Genomic DNA, 22,088 nt, shown 5'->3' with positions numbered 1-22,088 from the left:
GATTTGAACAATAATTTATATTGTGTTACTATCACAGAGATAAACACTGGTTACACATTGTATTTTTTTTACCGATTCTTTCAGTATATAGGTAAATTTTTCTTTTTACTTATTTTATCTCTGTGTGTTACATGTATACCATTACAGTATTTACAGAATTCAATTTTCAGGCTCTTGTATCAATCTGGTAGTTTCATCGTTATAAGTCCCTGCATTACAAGTTTTCTTTTTCTGGTTCTGTAGTTGCAACATTTCTTCTACTTATCTGATAGTAAATACAATATATACTCATTTAAAAAAATGTGGAAAATGAGGAAATTTTTAGAGTTTAACAGAAATCACTAGTAGTCTCACAACCCTGAGAGAACCAATGTGAACATTTTGGTCGTTTTCTTTCTGACTTGTTTGCAGATGTGTTGTGTTTAAGCTGAAGGTTTTTCAAAGTAAAAGCAGAAGACACTCTTTTATAAACTTTTCCCTCTCATTAACATATTCCAATGTCCTTAGTTTCTGTAAATGTAATTTTAAAACAAAATCCATTGTTATTTAAATATATTATGTAGTTAAGCTAAATTATTAAAGGACAAAGTATGTTCATCTAATTTTAAGATTGAAGAGTCACTCATGGTTGTATAGGCAGTCACAGAAACCACAAAGAGAATGATGTGTTTCATTATGTAAAATAAAAATATGTGACACCAAAAACATAGGAAACAAAATAAAAAAATAGAGAAGTCAGACTTCTTCAAATTAGAAACATTTTTGCATCAAAGGATACTATCAACAGAGTTAGCTAAAAGGCAACCCACATAATGGGGAAAATATTTGCAAATCATACATCTGATAGAGGATTAATATTCAGAATATATTAAGGACTCCTACAAATCAACAGGCAATGAGAATCAAAATCACAGTGAGGTACCATTTCACACCTATTAGGTTAGCTATTATTAAAAGAATAAAAATAGAAAAAAGTGTTGGCAAGGATGTAGAGAAATTGGAACATTTGTGCATTGCTGAGGAATGTAAAATGGTGCAGCTGCTGTGGAAAGCAGTGTGGTGGAGACTCAAAAAAGTAGACATAGAATTACCATATGATCCAGTAATTCTACTTCTGGGTATATAACCAAATGAATTGAAAGTAGGGTCTGAAACAGACACTTTTCCACCCATATTCATAGCAGCATTTTTCCCAATGGCCAAAAGGTGGAAACAATCCAAATGTTCATTGACAGAGAAATGGATAAACAAAATGTAGTGTGTATATACATATATATATATATCTGTATATATACACACACACACAATGGAATATGAATCAGCTTTAGAAAGGAACGAAATTCTGACACATACTACAACATGGATGAACCTTGAAGACATTATGCTAAGTGAAATAATCCAAACACAAAAAGACAAATATTGTATGATTCCAATTATATGAGGTACCTAGAGTAGTCAAATTCATGGAGACAGAAGGTAGAATGGTGGTTGCCAGGATCTGGGGCAGATGGGAAAGGAAGCTTTTGTTTAATGAGTAGAGAGTTTCAGTCTGGAAATATGAAAACATTTTGGATGTTGATTGCACAATAATGTGAATGCACTTAATGCCACTGAACTGCACACCTAAAAATGGTTAAAATGGTAAATTTTATGTTATGTATATTTCACCATAATAGAAAATGTTTAAAAAGCAAACCAACAAACAAAAACATAAACAATATTGCAAGTAAAATGAGCACTAAGCAAAAATAGGTGAAATATGTATAATAAACACATATATGTGCAAAACAAATAAATGATTACTATATAAAAAGAATTGACAATGATTAAAATTAAAAAGACTAAGAATTCCAAACTTTGGCAAGGAAGTAGAGAAACTTGGACTCTCAGATATTGCTACTAGGAGTGTAAGTTGATATAAAAACTTTGGAAAACCATTTGGAGCTATCTACTACATATAAACACATGCCTCTCCTATGAGCCAACAATTCCACATTTAGGTATATATATGAAAAAGCATGTACAATAGTGTTCATGCCAACATTATTTTTAAAATAACTCTATTGGATCATATTATGTGTGTCATATGATGTACCTTTTTCAAATGATTCAATGATTTCTTAAATTAAATTTACCAAGTTGTGCAACACCACCATGGATCAGTTTTAATAGATGTTCATCATCCCAATATATTTTGTGAACATTCACTGTTAATTCCCATTATACTTCCTACTCCCATCATAGACAACTGTTAACCTACTTTCTGTCTTTATAGCTTTAGCTTTTCTGGATAATTCATATAAATGGAATCATACCATATGTAGTCTTGACTTCTTTCACTGGGAATAAAGATTTTGAGATTCATCTATGCTATAGCATGTATCCATTGTTGGTTCCTTTTTATTGATGAATAGTGTTTGTGACATTGTGATATATATTTCTCATATGTATGTGGTCTTTGTTCACAGTTCCTGGCTCACAGCTCCCCAAAACATTGAAATTCCTTGTTTATGTTAATGAAGGTGACTTTTGGACCCCACCCAAGTGTGGGGGCTGGTTGCCGGGAGAACAAGCCATGTGTTTAGAGGATTGGCACTTTCAGTCCTACCCTCTGATTTCTGAGGAGGGGAGGGGGCTTAAGGTTGAATCAATTGCCAATAGTCAATGACTTGGTCAATCATGACTATGTAATGAACCCTTCATAAAAACCCCAAAGGACAGCTCATCAGCCCTTTTTTGGAGAGCTTCCACATTGGGGAGCCAGAACACTTTCAACCTGCTGCCATGCTGGGCCCCAAGCTCCTATAAAGACAGAAGCTCCTTTGTTTGGGACCTTGCCTCATGAATCTCTTCATCTGGCTGTTGATTCATATCTTTTAATATCCTTTGTGATAAATCAGTAATCTAGTGAGTAAATGGGTTTTCTTGAATTTTGTGAGCCATTCTAGCAAATTAATCTAACCAGAGGAGAGGGTCGTGGGAATCTTTGATTTATAGCCAGTTGGTCAGAAGTATGAGTCACAAGTTGGGACTTTCAACTGACATCTGAAGTGGGGAGCAGGTCTTTTGGGACTGAGCCCTTTACCTGTGTAATCTATCTCTGGGTAGATAGTGTCAGAATTGAGTTGAATTTTCAGACACACTGCTGGTGTCCAAGAATTGCTTGTTGGTATGGGGAAGACTCCACACACATGTTGGAATTGGGTCCAGGAACCCCTTTGCACTATTTAAGTGTATGAATATACCACATTACATTTATTTTTTTTACCAGTTTGATAGACATATAGGTTGTTTCCAACTTTGGGTACTTACGAATTATGCTACCACAAACATTTGTGTACAAGTCTTTTTTATTCTAGTTGTTCTGGTGAGTATGAAATAGTATCCCATTGTGTTGCATTTCCTTAATAACCATTTTTTCATGTGCTCATTAGCCATTCATATATATTTTGGTATAATGTATTCTAATCTTTCATCCATTTTTTATTGTTTTGATTATCTTTTCACTGTTGAGGTATAAGAGTTCTATGCATATTCTGGATACAAGGCCTTTATCAGATACTGGTTTTGCAATATTTTCCACCAGTATGTGACATGTCTTTTTACACCTACTAAGATGGTGTTTCTGAAGTACAAGAGTTTTGAATTTTGATGAGACCCAATTCATCTTTTTTTTTTTTAAGATTTTATTTTTTCCTTTTTCTCCCCAAAGCCCCCCGGTACATAGTTGTATATTCTTTGTTGTGGGTCCTTCTAGTTGTGGCATGTGGGACGCTGCCTCAGCCGTGGTTTGATGAGCAGTGTCATGTCCGCGCCCAGGATTCGAACCAACGAAACACTGGGCCGCCTGCAGCGGAGCGCGCGAACTTAACCGCTCGGCCACGAGGCCAGCCCCCCAATTCATCATTTTTTAAAAGACTATGTTTTGGTGTCAAAACTGAGAAATCTGTGCATATGTCAAGGTCTTAAAGACGTTCTCCTATATTTTCTTCTAAATGTTTTATAGTTTTAGCTCTTATATTTAGATCTGTGATCCATTGTGAGTTAATTTTTCCATACGGTGTGAATTAAGGGCCTGAGTTTAGCTTTCTGCATATAGATATTTGTCCCAGCACCATTTGTTTAAAAAGCTATCCTTTCCTCAGTGAATTGCCTTGATATCTTTATCACAAATTCGTCAGCCATTGTTATATAAATGAGCCAACTATGGTCCCTGTATATCAGCCCCTACATTCTTTATGCTTCACAGCAGGCTAGGACCCTTAGCTCAAAGCCCACCAGCACCAAACGCAACTTCTTAAACATCTAACTGCTTTAAATATAGCCCAAATAAGCATATTTTTTGGTCCATTTAGAACTTGCTTATTACTCTACAAAACTGCACCCAACATCTGCCAGTCATAGATAAGACAAAACCTGTAGCTATAAAAGATTCCAAACTGATGCTGCCCTTTGGAGGTCCCTGACCCGGAGGCTGCCCACCTTGCTGCTGAAGAACATCACCTAGACACTTAAGCCCCCTCTCTGAATAACCTCTCTCCTGTAAATTCCTTTTCCCACTTCACCTTCTGGATTATGGCCCCATGACAACTCTCTGTAAGGTCTCCTGCTGTAAGAAACTTATCCACTCATGCAACCTTGTTTCAAACACCACCCAGCAAAGCTTATTGTGCAATACTGCCATCTCCTTGTCTCCTTGTCTTTTCCTTGATCAGCCCTAAAATCTTCAAACTTACTGCAACCATAAATATAAAGATTTATTTCTGCATTTTCAATTCAGTTTTATTAGTCTATATGTCTATCCTTGTTCCAGTACCACACTGTCTTGATTACTGTAGCATTACAACAAGCATTTACTAGGAAGTGAAAATCCTCCATTTTTATTTTTTCGAAATAGTTTTGGCTATTCTGAGTATTTTGCATTTCCATATAAGTTTTATTATCAGCTTATAAATTTCTGCAAAAAAAACCCACCTAGAATTCTGATAAGGATTGCCTTGAATCTATTGATGAATTTGAGAGTAAGTGATATCTTAACAATATAGTCTTCCAATCCATGAATAAGAAAATTCTTTCCATTTATTTGTCTTCTCTAATCACTCTCAGCAATGTTTTGTATTTTTCAGTGAACAAATCTTGCCCTCCTTTTGTTAAATTTATTTCTATACATTTTATTATGATGTTATTGTAAAAGGTACCATAATTGTATTTTTGTCATAAGATATATATAACATAAATTTTACCATTTTAAGCATTTGTAAGTGTAAAGCTCAGTTGCATTAAGTACATTCACAATGTTGTACAACCATCACCAATATCCATTTCCAGAACTTCATCATCCCAAACTGAAACTCTGTACTCATTAAACAATAACTCTTCATTCCTCACTTCCCCCAGCCTCTAATAACTTCTATTATATTTTGTGTCTCCAGGAATTTTTCTATTTTATGTACCTCATATAAGTGGAATCTTACAATATTTGTCCTTTTGTATGTGGCTTATTTCACTTAGCATAATATTTTCAAGTTTCATCCATGTTGTAGCATGTATCAAAACTTCATTCCTTTTTATGGGTGAATAATATTCTCCTGTGTGTGTGTGTGTGTGTGTGTGTGTGTATGTTACATTTTGATTATTCACTCATTTGTTGATGAACACTTGGGTTGTTTCCGACTTTGACTATTGTGAATAATGCTACTATGAAGTTTGGTGTGCAAGTATTTATTTGAGTCTCTGCTTTTAATACTTTGGGAATATGTAGTAGTGGAATTACTGGATCACATGGTAATTCTATGTGTAACTTTTTGAGGAAAGGCTGAACTGTTTTCCATGGTGGCTGCATAATTTTACATTCCCCAAAGCAATGCATAAATGTTGCAATTTCTCCAAATTCTCACTAAAACTTATTTTTTGTGTTTTTTTAAATAGACATCCTAATGAATGAGTCTGAAGTCATATCTCATTCTGGTTTTAATTTTAATTTCCCTAGCAACTAGTTATGTTGAGTATCCTTTCAAGTGCATATGGTCCATTTGTGTCTCTTATTTAGAGAAATGTCTACTCAAGTCCTTTGCCCATTTTTGAATTGGTTTGACTTTTTGTTGTTGGAGTGTAGAAGTTCCTTATGTATTCTGGACATTAATCCCTTATCAGACATGTGATATGCAAATTATTTTCCCTCATTCTGTGGGTTATCTTTTTACTCTCTTGATAGTGCCCTTTGATGCACAAACATTAATTTTGATAAAGTCCACATTATTTATATTGCTTTAGTTGCCTTTACTTTTGACATCATATCTAAAAAATCATTGCCAAACCAATGTCATAAAGTTTTCCCCCATGTTTTCTTCTGAGTTTTATATAAAACTTATGTCCACTACTTCATCCATTTTGAATTAATATTTGTATACTGTGTAAGGTAAGGGTTCAACTTCATTCTTTTGTATGTGAATATCAGTTTTCCCAGCACCACTTGTTGAAAAGACAACCCTTTCCCTATTTAATGGCCTTGGCACATTTGTTGAAAATCAATTGATAATATATGTGAGGATTTATTTTTGGGCTCTCTGTTCCAATACATTGGTCTAAATGTCTGTCTTTACACCAGTTTCACACTTTTGATTACTGTAGCTTTGAAGTAAGTTTTGAAATCAGAAAGTGTGAGTCCGCTAACTTTGTTCTTCATTTTTCAACATTGTTTTAGCTATTGGAAATTGCTTGAGATTCCATATACATTTTAGAATGGGTTTTTCTGTTTCTCAAAAAATGCCTTTGAGATTTTCATAGGAATTACATCGAGTCTGTAGATCTCTTTGGGTAGAACTGTCATTTAAAAAATATGAAGTCTTCCAGTCTGTCAGCATAGAATGTCTTTTCATTTATTTGTCATCTTTAATTTCTTTCAGCAGTGTTTTGTAGTTTTCAGTGTACAAATATTTCACCTCTTTGGTGAAAATTATTCCTGAGTATTTTATTCTTTTTCATGCTATTGTAAATGAAATTCTCTTAGTTTCCTTTTCAGATTATTCATTTTTAGTGTATACAAATGCAACTAATTTCTGCATGCTGATTTTGTGTCTTGCAAAGTTGCTGAATTTATTACTTCTAATTTATTTTTTTAATCTTTAGAGTTTTCTATAGGTCATCTGTAAACAGAGATAATTTTACTTCTACATTTACAATTTGGATGCCTTATTTTTTTATTTCTTTCTCTTATCTAATTGCTCTGGCTAGAACTTTCAATACTATGCTGAATGGTGGTGGGTAAAGTGGACATCCTTGTCTTATTGTTATTCTCAGTGGAAAATTTTTCAGTCTTCCACCATTGAGTATGATGTTAGGTGTGGGTTTCTCATATGCGGTCTTTGCCATGTTGAGAAAATTTCCTTCTATACATAGCTTATTGATTGTTTAAATCAAAGGGGTTGAATTTTGTCAAATGATTTTGCTGCATCAATAAAGATGATCATATGTTTTTTTCTTCATTCTATTAATGTGGTTTTTTATATTGATTGATTTTCTTATGTTGAAGCATGCTTGCATTCAGGGAATAAATCCCATTTGGTCATGTTGTATAATTCTTTTAATATGCTGCTGAACTTGGACTGCTACTATTTTGTAGAGAATTTTTTTCAATGTTTTTATCATGGTAAAATAAACATAACACAAAGTTTACCATCTTAATTATTTCTAAGTATACAGTTCAGTTCAGTGGTATTAAGTACATTCATATTGTTGTGCAGCCATCATCACCATCCATCTCCAGAATGTTTTCATTTTCCCAAACGGAAACTCTTTACCCATTAGAAAATCATTCTCCATTCCACCCTTCCCCCAGCCCCTGGCAACCACCACTGTATTTTATGATACTCTTGGTACCACATATAGTGGAATCATGCAGTATTTCTCTCTTGGTGACTTATTTCACTTACAATAATGTCCTCAAAGTTCATCCATGTTGTAGCTTGTGTCAGAATAATAGTCCTTTTAAGGCTGAATAATATGCCATTGTATATATATTTCACATTTTGCATATCCATTCATCCATCCATGGACATCTGTGTTGCTTCCAATTTCTACCTATTCTGAATAATGCTGCTGTGAACATGGAAGTACAAATATCTCTCCAAGATTCAGCTTTCAATTTTTTGGTTATACATTCAGAAGTTGAATTGCTGGACCATATGGTAATTCTATTTTTTAGTTTTCAAGGAACCACAATACTGTTTTCCATAGAGGCTGCACTATTTCATATTCCCACCAACAGTGCACAAATGTTTCCAATTTTTCCATATACTGACCTTCTCTTCTTATTTCCGGTTTTTGTAGTTGTCATCTTAGTGATTGTGACGCTGCACCTCATTATAGTTTTGATTTGCATTTCCCTAGTTACTAGTGATGTTGATCATCTTTCATGTGCTTATCAACTATTTGTATATGTTTGTTGGAAAAATTTCCTTTGGAGAAATGTCCTTTGCCCATTTTTGAATTGGTTTGCTTGTTTTTTGGTTGTTGAGGGGTCGAAATTTTTTAATGTAATTTACATATTAACAGCTTACCAGATAATATGATTTAGGAATATTTTCTCCTATTCTGTGGGTTTCCTTTTGATTCTGTTGTCAGTGTGTTTTGATGTGCAAAAGTTTTTAATTTTAGTGAGGCCCAATTTGCCTATTTTTTCATTTGTTGTTGTGTCCAAGATATCGTTGTCAATTCCAATCTCATGACGATTTTGTCCTATGTTTTCCTCTAAGAGTTGTATACTCTTAGCTCTTAGGTTTAGGTCTTTGATCCATTTTGAGTTAATTTTGTATGTGATGTTAGATAAGGTTTCAACTTCATTCTTTTGCATGTGTGCATTCAGTTTTCCAAGCACCACTCATTGAAAAGGTGGTCTTTTCCCCATTGAGTGGTCTTGGTACCCTTGATGAAAATCATTTAAACATATATTCAAGCTATATTTCTGGGCTTTCTATTCTGTTCCATTGGTATATGTCTGTACCTATATCAGTACTAGACTGTTTTGATAATTGTAGCCTTGTAGTAAGTTTCGAAATCCGGAAGTATAAGTCCTCCAACTTTAGTTTTTTTCCCAAGATTCTTTTGGCTAATCATGATCCCTTGAGATAGCATAAGAATTTTTAAATGTTTTTTCTAGTTCTGCAAAAAATATCATTGGAATTTTGATGGAAATTGAATTGAATCCACAGATTGATTTGGGTAGTATTGACACCTTAACTATATTAAGTCTTCCAATCCATGAACACAGAATATTACCCCATTTATTTATGTCTTCTTTAATTTCTTTCAGGAGTGATTTCCAGTGTTTATCATACAACTCTCTTATGTCCTTGGTTAAGTTAATTTTCCCTTCTTCTTCTTCTTCTTTTTTTTCCTGGGAAGGATTAGCTTTGAGCTAACATCTTTTGTTTTTGTCGTGGTAACATTGGTTTATAACATTATATAAATTTCAAGTGTACATCATTATACATTTCAATTTCTGCATAAATTACATCATGTTCACCACGCAAAGACTAATTACAATCCATCACCATATACATGTGCCTAATCACCCTTTTCACCCTCCTCCTTCCCCATTCCCCTCTGGTAACCACCGATCCAATCTCTGCTTCTATGCGTTTGTTTGTTGTTGTTTTTATCCTCTACTTATGAGTGAGATCATATGATATTTGACTTTCTCCCTCTGACTTATTTCACTTAGCATAATATGGTCAAGGTCCATCAATGTTGTCACAAATGGCCGGATTTCATCGTTTCTTAGGGCTGAGTAGTATTCCATTGTGTGTATATATCACATCTTCTTTATCCCTTCATCCCTTAGTGGACACCTAGGAGGCTTCCAAGTCTTGGCTATTGTAAACAATGCCGTGATGAACATAGGGGTGCAAGTGGCTTTATGCATTCGGGTTTTCATGTTCTTTGGATAAATACCCAGCAGTGGAATAGCTGGATCATATAGTAGATCTATTCTTAATTTTTTGAGGAATCTGCATGCTGTTTTAGATAGAGGTTGCACCAGTTTGCACTCCCACCAGCAGTATATGAGGGTTCCCTTCTCTCCACATCCTCCTCAACAATTATTTATTGTTTTCTGTCTTGTTAATTGTAGCTATTCTGACAGAAGTGGGGTGATATCTCATTGCAGTTTTGATTTGCATTTCCCTGATAGTTAATAATGTTGAACATCTTTTCATGTGCCTGTTGGCCATCTGTATATCTTCTTTGGAGAAATGTCTGTTCAGATCTTTTGCCCATGTTTTAATTGGATTGTTAGTTTTTCTGTTGTTGAGATGTATGAGTTCTTTGTATATTTTGGATATTAACCCCTTATCACATATATGGTTTGCAAATATCTTCTCCCAATTATTAGGTTGTATTTTCATCTTGTTGATGGTTTCTTTTGCTGTGCAGAAGCTTTTTTAGTGTTATGTAGTCACATTTGTTTTTTTTTTTTCTATTGTTTCCCTTGCACGGTCAGACATGGTACTTGAAAATACGCAGCTAAGACCAATGTTGAAGCATGTATTGCCTATGTTTTCTTCTAGAGGTTTATTGGTTCCAGGTCTTACATTCAAGTCTTTAATCCATTTTGAGCTAATTTTTGTGTATGGTGTAAGATAACGGTCTGCTTTCATTCTTTAGCATGTGGCTGTCCAGTTTTCCCAACACCATTTGTTGAAGAGACTTTCCTTTCTCCATTGTATGTTTATGGCTCCCTTGTTGAAAATCAGCTGTCCATAGATGTGTGAGTTTATTTCTGGGCTCTTGATTATGTTCCATTGATGCATGTGTCTGTTTTTGTGCCAGTACCTTGCTGTTTTGGTTGCTATAGCTTTGTAGTATATTTTGAAATCAGGGAGTGTGACACCACCAGCTTTGTTCTTTTATCTCAGGATTCCTTTGGCTATTCAGGGTATTTGTTATTCCATATAAATTTTAGGATCCTTTGTTCTATTTCTGTGGAAAATGTTGGAACTTTTACAGGGAGTGCATTGAATCTGTAGATTGCTGTAGGAAGTATGGACATTTTAACTATGCTAATTCATCCACTCCAAGAGCACAGAATACCTTTCCATTTCTTTATGTCTTCTTCAATTTCTTTCCCTTTTATAGTTTTATAGTTTTTACATGTTTTATACTTTTCAGTGTACAGAACTTTCACTTTTCTGGTTAAGTTTATTCCTAGATATTATATTCTTTTTGCTCCACTTGTAAGTGGGATTGTATTAATTTCTCTGTCTGCTACTTTGTTGTTGGTGTATAGAAACGCAACTGATTTTTGTATGTTGATTTGTATCCTGCAAATTGACCATATTCATTTATTATTTCCAAAAGATTTTTAGTGGATTCTTTAGGGGTTTCTACATATAAAATCATGTCATCTGCAAATAGTGACAGTTTCACTTCTTCCTTTCCAGTTAAGATCCCTCTTTTTCTTTTTCTTGCCTGATTGCTCTGGCTAAGACTTCCAAAACTACATCAAATAAGAGTGGTGAAAGTGGGGATCCTTGTCTGATTCCTATTCTTAGAGGGATAGCTTTCAGTTTTTCTCCATTGAGAATGATATGAGCTGTGGGTTTGCCATATATGGCCTTTATTATGTTGAGGTACTTTCCTTCTATACCCATTTTACTCAGTGTTTTTATCATAAATGGATGCTGTATCTTGTCAAGTGCATTGTCTGCATCTATTGAGATGAAAATGGGATTATTGTTCTTCCTTTTGTTAATGTGGTGTATTACCTTGATTGATTTGCTTATGTTGAACCATCCCTGCATCCCTGGAATAAATCCAACTTGATCATGGTGTGTGATCTTTTTAATGTATTGTTTTATTCAATTTGCTAATATTTTATTGAGGATTTCTGCATTGATGTTCCTCAGTGATATTGACCTATAATTTTCTCTTCTTGTGATGTCCTTCATGTTGGCTTCGTAGAATGAGTTAGGAAGTTTCTCTTCCTCTTCAATTTTTTGGAAGCGATTGAGCAGAATAGGTATTAAGTCTTTTTTGAATGTTTGGTAGAATTGACCAGGGAAGCCATCTCATCCCAGACTTTTATTTTTTTGGAAGGTTTTTGATTACTGTTTCCATCTCCTTACTGGTGATTGGTCTATTCAAATTCTCTATTCCTGATTCAGTTTTGGAAGGTTGTATGATTCTAAGAATTCATAAATTTCTTCTAGATTATCCAATTTGTTGGCATATAGCTTTTCATAGTATTCTAATATTTTGTATTTCTGAGGTGTCCATTGTAATTTCTCATCTTTCATTTCTGATTTTAATTATTTGAGTCTTCTCTCTTTTTTTCTTGGTGAGTTTAGCTAAAGGTTTGTTAATTTTACCTTTTCAAAGAAACATCTCTTAGTTTCATTGATTTTTCCCTATTTTGTAAGTCTCTATTGCATTTATTTCTGCACTGATTTTTATTATTTCCATCTTTCTACTGATTTTGGAGTTTGTTTGTTCTTTTTACAGTTCCTTTGATTGCACTGTTAGATTGTTAATTTGGGATTTTTCTTGTTTATTGAGGTAGGCCTGAATTACTATAAACTTCTCTCTTAGAACTGCTTTTGCTGCATTCCATAGATTTTTGGCACGTAGTTTTCATTTTCTTGTGTCTCCAGGTATTTTCTGATTTCTTTGTTGGTTTCTTCATTGACCTAATCTTTGTTCAGTAGCCTTTTGTTAAATCTCCACATATTTGTGGCTTTTCTAATTTTCTTCCCGTAGTTGATTTCTAGTTTCATACCTCTGTTTTCAGAAAAGATGCTTGGTATTATTTCAACCTTCTTAAATTTATTTAGACTTAATTTTTGATGTAATATGTGATCTATCCTGGAGAATGTTCAATGTGCATTTGAAAAGAATGTGTATTCTGTAGTTCTGGATGGAATGTTCTATATATATCCACTAAGTCCATCTGGTCCAATGCGTCATTTAAAGCCAATGTTTCCTTATTCATCTTCTGTTTGGATGATCTATCCATTGGTGTAAGTGGAGTGTTAAATTCTCCTAATATGATTGTGTTTCTGTCCATTGCTCCTTTTGTGTTTGTTAATAATTGCTTTATATAGTTAGGTGTTCCTATGTTGGGTGCATAGGTGTTTACAAATGTTATTTCCTCTTGTGGGATTGTTACTTTTATCATTATCTTGAGCCCTTCTTTGTCTCTTACAGTTTTTGTTTTAAAATCTATTTTGTCTGGTATAAGTATTGCTACTCCAGCTTTCTTTTCTTTGCCATTTTCATGGAGTGTCTTTTTTCCATCTCTTCACTTTCAATTTATGAATGTCTTTAGGTCTAAAGTGTGTCTCTTCTATGCACCATACATATGAGTCTATTTTTTATCCAATAGGCCACCCTATGCCTTTGATTGGAGCATTTATTCCATTGCCATTTAAAGTAGCTATGTATAAATATGTACTTAGTGCCATATTGTTACTTTTTTCCGAGTGCTTTAGTAATTCTCATCTGTTCCTTTCTTCTTCTCTTGCTCTCTTCCCTTGTCTTTTGATGGCTTTCTTTAGTATTATGTTTGGGTTCCTTTCTCTTAAATTTTTGTGTATTAATTATAGGTTTCTGGTTTGTAATTACCATGAGGTTCATATATAATAATCTACTTATTTAGCAATCTATATTGAGTTGATGATCTCTTTAGTTTGACCTCTTTTTAAAAGTTCTGCTCTTTTGCTCCCCTGCTCTCACATTTTATGTTTTTGATATCATATCTAACCTCTTTTTTGTGTCTGTATCCATCACCCTCTTATCATTTAAATAGGTAATTTTAGTACTTATTCATTTGACCTCCATATTATCTTCATAGGTGGTTGATCTGCTACTTATACTTTATTTTTCCCTTTGCCAGTGATTTTATTGCCTCTATTTTTTTTGGATAATTTTCTTATTCCTATTTGTGGTCTTCTCTTTCCCACGTAAGTCCTTTTAGCATTTCTTGTAAGACTGGTTTCTTGGTGATAAACTCCTTTAATTTTTGCTTGTCTGGGAAACTCTTCATTTCTCCTTCCATTCTGAATGATAAGCTGGCTGGGTAGAGTATTCTTGGTGGTAGGTTTTTTCCTTTCAGCACATTAAGTATATCATGCCACTCCCTTCTAGCCTGTAAGGTTTCTGTTGAGAAGTCAGCTGATAGCTTTATGGGGTTTCCTTTGTATGGCACTTGTTGCCTTTCTCTTGTGGCTTCTAGAATTCTCTCTTTCTCTTTAATTTTGGATATTTTAATTATATTGTGTCTTGGTGTGGGCCTCTTTGACTTTATCTTGTTTGGTGCTCTCTGTACTTCCTGTACTTGGATGTCTGTTTCCTTTCTTAGGTTAGGAATTTTTCAGCTATTATTTCTTCAAATAGATTCTTGGGGTGCTGGCCTCGTTGCCAAGTGCTTAAATTCATGCACTCCGCTTTGGCGGCCTGGGGTTTTGCCACTTTGCATCCTGGGCACATACATGGCACTGCTCATCAGGCCATGCTGAGGCATCATCCCGCATAGCACAACCAGAGGGACCTACAACTAGAATATACAACTATGTACTGGGGAGCTTTGGGGTGAAGAATTAAAAAAAAAGAGAAGATTGGCACACGCGTCCGCTCCGTTCTCAATCTTTAAAAAAAAATAGATTCTCTGCCCGCTTTTGTTTCTCTTCTCCTTTTGGGACACACATAATACAAATGTTAGTGTTTTTGGTGTTGTTCCAGAGTTCCCTTAGACTGTTCTCATTCTTTTTAATTCTTTTTTCTTTTATCTGTCCATCTTGGGTGATTTCCTCTAGTCTTTCAACCAGCTCACTGACCCCCTCTTCTGTGTGATCTACTCTGCTATTGATTCCCTCTACTGAATTTTTCAGTTTCAGTACTGTATTCTTCACCTCTGATTGGTTCTTTTTTATATTTCCCAATTCTTTGTTCTCACTGTGTTCATCCATTCTTCTCCCAAGATCAGTTAGCATTCTTATGACTTTTTGTTTGAACTCTTTGTCAGGTAAATTGTTTATTTCTGCTTCATGTAGTCCTTTTTCTGGAGTTTTGTCCTGTTCCCTTGCTTGGAAGGTATTCCTTTGCCTCCTCATTTTGACTCTTTCTCCGTGGTTATATCTATGTACTGGGTGAGTCAGCTATGTCTCCTGATATTGGAGAAGTGGCCTTATGTAAGAGACGTCTTATGAGGCCCAGTAGTGCGCTTCCCTCTTGTCACCAGTTCCAAATGTTCCAAGAGTGACCCCTTTGTGGGCTACATGTATCCTTCTCTGTGGCAGTGTTGTTCTTGCTTCAGGTGCCCGGTGAGTCTAGGCTGTCCCCCTGGCTGGCTGGTTGTAATGCTTACCTTCATGTGCCTGCAATGGACACTTCAGTCACTTTATCATGTTTGGGGAGCCCCAGCACAGTTGGCTGGAAGGTCTAATAGTACATTCCTGCTGCAATTTTTCTGTTAAGTGCATAGGCCCTGAGCGTGGCTGGTTGCTAGGCTCGGGGACTTACAATTGCTGTAGGCTTCTGGCCTGCAAGACTGTTGTCAGCTCTCTCAGGATTGCAGCTGAGTGGGGCTGGTCCCAGGCACAGGAGTGCCCAATTGTTTTAGGCTTTGGAAGGTGGGGCCAATTCCCTATGAGGCTGTTTGATAAGCTCAGTTCTTCTGCCTCTGATAAGCCCCATGACCCACACATCATCAACACAGTCCTGGCCCATGCACCTGTCCAAAGTCCCTGGAGCATGCCCATTCACCCCACTACAGAGACCTCCACACACTCCACCAATGCCCCACCCACTCCACCTGCTACTCACAAGAGCTCTTCCCTGCAGAGGCAGATCCACTGGCCTGCCTGTATAGGGTACAGGCACCCAGTCTGTGCAGGTCTGAAAGTTGTCCAAGAGTTTCCTGGTAGGTGAGGTCAGTCCCCAGGGTGGGCTACCTGCCCTAGCTGAGCTGCATTAAATTGGTGCTCTGGTGGAAGGGGCAAACCCTGAGCTAACAGGCCAGGGGAAGATCTCCAATGGTATCTGCCAGCGTCTGTGTCACCATGCCTGTACTAGGTCACAATAATGGCTGCTGCCAATGTCTCAGTCCCTGGAGAGGTCTCACCTCTCACCAAGATGCACCCAGCGCCTATCAGATGAGTCCCTTTTCACCAAAGGACTGTGAACCTTTCTTTCTGGTGATTTTAGGTTGCTTTCCAAAATGAGTGAATGTGTGCAAGGGCCGTTTAAGAGCTAGCTTTCTTTCCGCTTATGTTTGATATGTTTTCTAGGGATATTTCCTGTTTTAGGTAACAGCCAGCAAAGCCAGATATTATGACACTCTCTCAGTTGTGCTGAGTCTGAAGGATGATTATAGTGGTAACGTTCCCCCACTCAGATTCCCTGCTCCTTCAGGGAAGGCTGCATACCTTAAGATTGCTCCTGGCCTGCTGTGAACTGCTGCAGCTAGTGAAGGTGGCTTTTTTCCCTCCAGAAAGGAATTTCTGCCTCTTTTGCCTCAGTCAGGACTGTCCCTTGTTTCAGGGGTTCTTTTTATGCAGTTTTCAGTTCTCTTTCATGGTAACTGTTCCAAGAATAGTTATAACTTAGTTGTGTTCAAGGGAGGAGGCAAGTTCAGAGTCTGCCTACACCACCACCTTGACATCAACCTCATGAGCTAACATCTGTTGCCATCTTCTTCTCTCTCTTTTTGTTTTTCCTCCTCAAAGCCCCAGTACATAGTTGTATATTATAGTTGTAAGTCCTTCTAGTTCTTCTATGTGAGCTGTCGCCACCACATGGCTACTGACAGATGAGTGGTGTGGTTCCAAGCCCTGGAGTCAAACCTGGGCCATTGAAGTGGAGCATGCTGAACTTTAACCACTAGGCCTTCAGGGCTGCCTCAAGTTAATTTTTAAGTATTTTATTCTGTTTATTACTATTGTAAATGGAATTGCCTTTCCTAATTTTCTTTTCAAGTTTTCATTGTTAGTGTATAGCAACACAACTGATCTTTGCTTGCTGATTTTGTATTCTGTTATGTTGCTATTTTTGTTTATTAGCTATAACAGTTTTTATGGAGTCTTTAGTGTTTTCAATATATAAGATGATATCATCTGAGAGCAGAGGTAATTTTAATTCTTTCTTTCTAATTTGGATGCCTTTCATTTATTTTTCTTTTCTAAGTGCTCTTGCTAGAACTTCCAGTACTATGTGAAGAGAAATAGAAATTGGTGAAAGTGAGCATCCTTGTCTTGTTCCTGATCTTAGAGGAAAACATTTTAGTCTTTCACCATTGGGTATGATATTCACTGAGGGTTTTTCATATACATATCTTATTATGTTGAGGTAATTGCCTTCTCTTCCCCGTTTGTTGAGTGCTTTTATCATGAAATGGCGTTAGATTTTGCCAAATGCTTTTTCTGCATCAATAGAAGTGATGACGTGGTTTTTGTCCTTAATTCTGTTAATTTGGTTTATTATATTGATTGATTTTCATATGTTGAACCACCCTTGCATTCCAGGTATAAATCCACTTGGTCATGGCATGTAATCCTCTTAATGTGCTACAGAATTCAAGGATTTTGGTATTTTTTAAAAGATTATTGCATCAATGTTCATAAGAGATATTGGACTGAACTTTTTTTTGTAGTTTCTTTACTGGATTTGGAAACAGGGCAATTTTGGCCTCATAGAATGAGTTAAGAAGTTTTTTTCCTCTTCAATTTTTTTACGAGAGTTTGAGAAGGACTGGTATGAATGCTTCTTTAAATATGTCTTAGAATTCACCAGTGAAGCCATCAGTTCCAGAGCTTTTCTTCATCAGATTGTTTTATTACTGATTCAATCTCCTTCCTAGTTATAGGTCTATTTAAATTTTTTATTTCTTTGTGATTCATCCTTGGTGTGTTTTGTGTTTCTAGGAAGTTTTCCATTTCACATTGGTTATCCAATTTGTGTGTATACAATTGCTCACAGCACTCTTATAGTACTTTTTATTTCTGTAGAGTCAATGTCTCCACTTTTATTTCTGATTGGAATAATTTGAATCTTCTCTCTTTTTTAGTCAATCTAGCTAAAGATTTGTCAATTTGTTGATCTTTTCAGAGAACCAACCTTTGGTTTTGTTGATTTTCTCTATTGTTTTTTAATTTTCTATTTCATTTTTCTCTGTTCTAATGTTTATTATTTGTTTCATTCTGCTAGCTTTGGTTTTAGTTTGTTTTGCTTTCTCTAGTTTCTTAAGTTGTAAGTTTAGGTTGTAAGTTCAAGTTCTTTCTTATTTTCTAATGTAAGCTATTGTGGCTAAAAATTTTCCCTCTTACCTCTGCTTTTGCTGCATCCCACAATTTGCAGAGGCTTTTTGCCTCAGCATTCATAGAAGATCTTGGCCTGTGGTTTTCTTTTTTTCACCTCTGTCTGGTCTTAGTATAAGTGTAACTCATGGAATGAGTCAGGAAATGTTCTTCAATTTTTTTGGATGAAATTTGACAAGGATTTTGTTAATTGTTCTTTAAATGTCTTTTAGTCTTCACCAGTGGAGCTCTCTGATCCAGGGCTTTGCTTTGTTGGGAATTTTTTGATTACCAATTCAAACTCTTTATGAATTAAACTATTCTTATATTTTGTATTTCTATATGATTCCGTTTTGGTAAGTTGTGTGTTTTTAGGAACTTGTCCATGTCATCCGGGTTATCCAATTTGTTGGTGTAAAAATGTTCACAACATTCTCTAATAATCTTTTTCATTTCTGCAAAATTGGTATTAATGTCCCCAGTTTCATTTCTGATTTTAGTAATTAAAGTCTTCTAGCTTTTTAAATAGTCAAAGTAGCTAAAGATTTGTCAATTATGTTGATTTTTTCTGAGGAACCAATCTCTGGATTTGTTGATTTTGCTCTATATTTTGATTCTATTTTCTATTTTATTTGTCTCCTTGAATTGTTATTATTTCCTTCCTTCTGATAGCTTTGGGTTATTTTTGTATTATTTTTCCAGGTACTTAAAGTGTAAAGTTAGGTTATTGATTTGTGATCTTTCTTATTTTGTAATGTATGTGTTTACAGTTATAAATTTCCTTCTTAACGCTGCTTTTGCAGCATGTCATAAGGTTCTACATTTTATATTTTTGTTTTCATTTTTCTCCAGATATTTACTAATTTATCTTTGGATTTATTCCTTGACTCATTGTTGTTCAAGAGTATGTCACTTAATTCCTCATATTTGTGAATTTTCTAGTTTTCTTTCTTCTTTTAATTTCTAGCTTTACTCCATTGTGATGAAGATACTTTGTATGATTTCAATCTTCAAAAATTTATTCTCTTTTGTGGCCTAATATATGGTCTATCTAGGGGAACTTTCCATGTGCAGTTGAGAAAAATATGTATTCTGCTGTTGTTGAGTAAATTGTTCTCTATGTCTATTAGGTCTAATTGATTTATGATGTTAAGACTTCTATTGTCTTAATCATCTTCCATCTAGTTCTATCCATTATTGAAAGTGATGTATTGAAGTTTCCAACTATTATTGAAGAATTGTCTGTTCAATTATGAATTCAATTATTAATTAAGAATTGTCACTTCAATTATGCCAATTTTTGCTTCATATTTTGGGACTCTGTTATTTGGTGCATATACAATTCAATTGTTATATGTTTTTAATGAATTGATCCATATATGTAGTCATCCTTCATCTCTTGTAATAATTTTTTACTTAAAGTCTATTTTGACTGATATTAGTATAGCCACCCCTACTCTCTTTTGGTTACTATTTGCATGGAATATTTTTCTCCATCCCTTCACTTTCACCCCACTTATGTCTTAAATGTAAATTGTCTCTTTTAGACAGCCTATAGTTGAATCATGTTTTTAAATCCATTCTGCAAATCTTTGCGTTTTGATTGGAGAGCATAGTCCATTTACATTCATAGTGATTACTGAGAGAGAAAGATTGCTTTTGCCGTTTTGTTGTTTGTTTTCTGTATGTGTTATTGCTTTTTTCCCTCTCATTTACCCCATTGCTACATTCTTTTGTATTATTTTGATTTTTTCGTGAATCATTTTTCCTGAACTTATGTCAGGTTTTTGGGAGGTTTTCCCCTTAGCTGTTCAAATATATTTAAGATAGTTTAAAGTCATTGTGTAGTCAGTCCATTGTCTAGGTTTTCTTGGAAATGGTTTCTGTTTATTTTGTGCATTTGAATGAGCCTTGATTTCCTGTTTCTTTGTATGCCTTGTGATTTTTTGTTGAAAACTGGACATTTGATTATTATACTGTGGTAACTGTGTGAATCATATTTTCCTCCTTCACTAGGTTTGTACTTTTTTTTAATTGGTAAAGGCTGTAGTAGTACATGTGTTTTGAGACTTTTCCAATTAATTTTTGCAAAGACAATTCCATTTATTATGAGCTTTCTGAGATTTATGTTCTTTAAGCTCATGTTCAGCTAATGTTTGGACAGAGACTTCCTGGAATGTGCAGCTGAAACAGACAAATATAAAAAAAAACACCAAAAAAATGAAAACAAAAATAAGAACTACCATCTGTCCTTGTCTTTGCAGATTGGCTTAGTGCTGGAGCAGTTCTTTACCAATTAGATAGATTTCTCTAAGCACAGGGATAAGGCTGAGGTGAAAGCTTAAGAGCATCCCAGGAATTTTCTGAGCATGCCTGAATTTTCTGACCTTGTCTGGCATGTGTATGACTTTCTGAATTCCCCCTTATAAGTGGCTTATTTTGAATGTCCTAATTTCCAAAAAAAATCTCATCCGAGGTTCTCCTCAGGGTCTTAGATGGTCAATTGTATGTCTCCATCCAGAATCTCTTACCCCAGGCATCTAGTGTCCCTTCATTTCTTCTAGGCAAGATCTCTTAGTGATAAAGTCACTCGGATTTTATTTATTTTTTTATTGAGTTATTGATAGGTTACAATCTTGTGAAATTTCAATTGTACATTAATGTTTGTCAGTCATGTTGTAGGTGCACCACTTCACCCTTTGTGCCCACCCCCCACCCCACCTTTCCCCTGGTATCCACTAAACTGTTCTTAGTCCATAATTTTAAATTCCTCATATGAGTGGAGTCATACACAGATTATCTTTCTCTCGCTGGCTTATTTCACTTAACATAATTCTCTCAAGGTCCATCCATGTTATTGCAAATGGAATGATTTTGTTCTGTTTTGCAGCTGAGTAGTATTCCATTGTATATATGTACCACATCTTCTTTATCCGTTCGTCTGTTGCTGGACATTTAGGTTGCTTCCACGTCTTGGCTATTGTAAACAGTGCTGCAATAAACATTGGGGTGTATAGGACTTTTGGGATTGCTGACTTAAAGCTCTTTGGATAAATACCCAGTAGCGGGATGGCTGGATCGTATGGTAGTTTTATTTTTAATTTTTTGAGGAATCTCCATACTGTTTTCCATAGTGGCTGCACCAGTTTGCATTCCCACCAGCAGTGTATGAGGGTTCCTTTTTCTCCGCAACCTCTCCAACATTTGTTGCTATTAGTTTTAGATATTTTTGTCATTCTAACGGGTGTAAGGTGATATCTTAGTGTAGTTTTGATTTGCATTTCCCTGATGATCAGTGATGATGAGCATCTTTTCATGTGCCTATTGTCCATCAGTATATCTTCTTTGGAGAAATGTCTGTTCATGTCTCCAGCCCATTTTTTGATTGGGTTGTTTGATGTTTTGCTGCTGAGTTGTGAGAGTTCTTTATATATTATGGATATTAAGCCTTTGTCAGATATATGACTTGCAAATTTTTTTTCCCAGTTAGTGGGTTGTTTTTTTGTTTCAATCCTGTTTTCATTTGCCTTGAAGAAGCTCTTTAATCTGATGAAGTCCCATTTGTTTATTCTTTCTATTGTTTCCCTTCTCTGAGAAGGCATGGTGTCTGAAAAGATCCTTTTAATACTGATGTCAAAGAGTGTACTGCCTACGTTTTCTTCTAGAAGCCTTATGGTTTCAGGTCTCACCTTTAGGTCTTTAATCCATTTTGAGTTTATTTTGGTGAATGGAGAAAAAGAATCGTCAATTTTCATTCTTTTACATGTGGCTTTCCAGTTTTCCCAGCACCATTTGTTGAAAAGA

This window comes from Equus quagga, chromosome 10 (assembly GCF_021613505.1).
Source record: "Equus quagga isolate Etosha38 chromosome 10, UCLA_HA_Equagga_1.0, whole genome shotgun sequence".
Lineage (NCBI taxonomy): Eukaryota > Metazoa > Chordata > Mammalia > Perissodactyla > Equidae > Equus > Equus quagga.
The sequence above is the reverse complement of the archived record's forward strand: the minus strand, read 5'-3'. Positions refer to the sequence as shown.